Raw genomic sequence first — 3,407 nt, 5'->3', positions numbered from 1 at the left:
ATATGTAATGTGTATTATATAGACAGGTACTATATATGTAATGTGTATTATATAGACAGGTACTTATATATGTACTGTATATTATATAGACAGGTACTATATATGTAATGTGTATTATATAGACAGGTACTATATATGTAATGTGTATTATATAGACAGGTACTATATATGTCATGTATATTATATAGACAGGTCCTATATATGTACTGTATATTACATAGACAGGTACTATATATGTAATGTGTATTATATAGACAGGTACTATACAGACAGGTACTATATATGTAATGTGTATTATATAGACAGGTACTATATATGTAATGTATATTATATAGACAGGTACTATATATGTAATGTGTATTATAAAGACAGGTACTATATATATACTGTATATTATACAGACAGGTACTATATATGTCATGTGTATTATATAGACAGGTACTATATATGTAATGTGTATTACAGACAGGTACTATATATGTAATGTATATTATATAGACAGGTACTATATATGTACTGTATATTATACAGACAGGTCCTATATATGTAATGTGTATTATATAGACAGGTACTATATATGTAATGTATATTATATAGACAGGTACTATACAGACAGGTACTATATATGTAATGTGTATTATATAGACAGGTACTATACAGACAGGTACTATATATGTAATGTGTATTATATAGACAGGTACTATATATGTCACTGTATATTATATAGACAGGTACTATATATGTAATGTGTATTATATAGACAGGTACTATATATGTAATGTGTATTATATAGACAGGTACTATATATGTACTGTATATTATATAGACAGGTACTATATATGTAATGTGTATTATATAGACAGGTACTATATATGTAATGTGTATTATATAGACAGGTACTATATATGTCATGTATATTATATAGACAGGTACTATATATGTACTGTATATTATATAGACAGGTACTATATATGTAATGTGTATTATATAGACAGGTACTATACAGACAGGTACTATATATGTAATGTGTATTATATAGACAGGTACTATATATGTAATGTATATTATACAGACAGGTACTATATATGTAATGTGTATTATATAGACAGGTACTATATATGTAATGTATATTATACAGACAGGTACTATATATGTAATGTGTATTATATAGACAGGTACTATATATGTACTGTATATTATATAGACAGGTACTATGACAGGTACTATATATGTAATGTGTATTATATAGACAGGTACTATATATGTCATGTATATTATATAGACAGGTACTATATATGTAATGTATATTATACAGACAGGTCCTATATATGTAATGTGTATTATATAGACAGGTACTATATATGTAATGTATATTATATAGACAGGTACTATATATGTAATGTGTATTATATAGACAGGTACTATATATGTAATGTATATTATATAGACAGGTACTATATATGTCATGTATATTATATAGACAGGTACTATATATGTAATGTATATTATATAGACAGGTACTATATATGTAATGTGTATTATATAGACAGGTACTATACAGACAGGTACTATATATGTAATGTGTATTATATAGACAGGTACTATATATGTAATGTGTATTATATAGACAGGTACTATATATACTGTATATTATACAGACAGGTCCTATATATGTAATGTGTATTATATAGACAGGTCCTATATATGTCATGTATATTATATAGACAGGTACTATACAGACAGGTACTATATATGTCATGTGTATTATATAGACAGGTCCTATATATATACTGTATATTATACAGACAGGTACTATATATGTAATGTATATTATACAGACAGGTACTATATATGTAATGTATATTATATAGACAGGTACTATATATGTAATGTATATTATATAGACAGGTACTATATATGTCATGTATATTATATAGACAGGTACTATATATGTAATGTGTATTATATAGACAGGTACTATATATGTAATGTGTATTATATAGACAGGTACTATATATGTACTGTATATTACATAGACAGGTCCTATATATGTAATGTGTATTATATAGACAGGTACTATATATGTAATGTGTAGACAGGTGTATACAGACAGGCATATATGTAATGATTATATAGACAGGTACTATATATGTCATGTATATTATATAGACAGGTACTATATATGTAATGTGTATTATATAGACAGGTACTATATATGTAATGTGTATTATATAGACAGGTACTTAATATGTACTGTATATTATATAGACAGGTACTATATATGTAATGTGTATTATATAGACAGGTACTATATATGTAATGTGTATTATATAGACAGGTACTATATATGTCATGTATATTATATAGACAGGTCCTATATATGTACTGTATATTACATAGACAGGTACTATATATGTAATGTGTATTATATAGACAGGTACTATACAGACAGGTACTATATATGTAATGTGTATTATATAGACAGGTACTATATATGTAATGTATATTATACAGACAGGTACTATATATGTAATGTGTATTATATAGACAGGTACTATATATGTAATGTATATTATACAGACAGGTACTATATATGTAATGTGTATTATATAGACAGGTACTATATATGTACTGTATATTATATAGACAGGTACTATATATGTACTGTATATTATACAGACAGGTCCTATATATGTAATGTGTATTATATAGACAGGTACTATATATGTAATGTGTATTATATAGACAGGTAATATATATGTAATGTATATTATATAGACAGGTACTATATATGTAATGTGTATTATATAGACAGGTACTATATATATATGTATATTATACAGACAGGTCCTATATATGTAATGTGTATTATATAGACAGGTACTATATATGTAATGTGTATTATATAGACAGGTACTATACAGACAGGTACTATATATGTAATGTGTATTATATAGACAGGTACTATACAGACAGGTACTATATATGTAATGTGTATTATATAGACAGGTACTATATATGTCATGTATATTATATAGACAGGTACTATATATGTAATGTGTATTATATAGACAGGTACTATATATGTAATGTGTATTATATAGACAGGTACTTAATATGTACTGTATATTATATAGATAGACAGGTACTATATATGTAATGTGTATTATATAGACAGGTACTATATATGTAATGTGTATTATATAGACAGGTACTATATATGTCATGTATATTATATAGACAGGTCCTATATATGTAATGTATATTACATAGACAGGTACTATATATGTAATGTGTATTATATAGACAGGTACTATACAGACAGGTACTATATATGTAATGTATTATATAGACAGGTACTATATATGTAATGTATATTATACAGACAGGTACTATATATGTAATGT

This window comes from Oncorhynchus keta, unplaced genomic scaffold, assembly GCF_023373465.1.
Source record: "Oncorhynchus keta strain PuntledgeMale-10-30-2019 unplaced genomic scaffold, Oket_V2 Un_scaffold_1413_pilon_pilon, whole genome shotgun sequence".
NCBI lineage: Eukaryota > Metazoa > Chordata > Actinopteri > Salmoniformes > Salmonidae > Oncorhynchus > Oncorhynchus keta.
Note: the sequence above shows the minus strand (reverse complement) of the source record.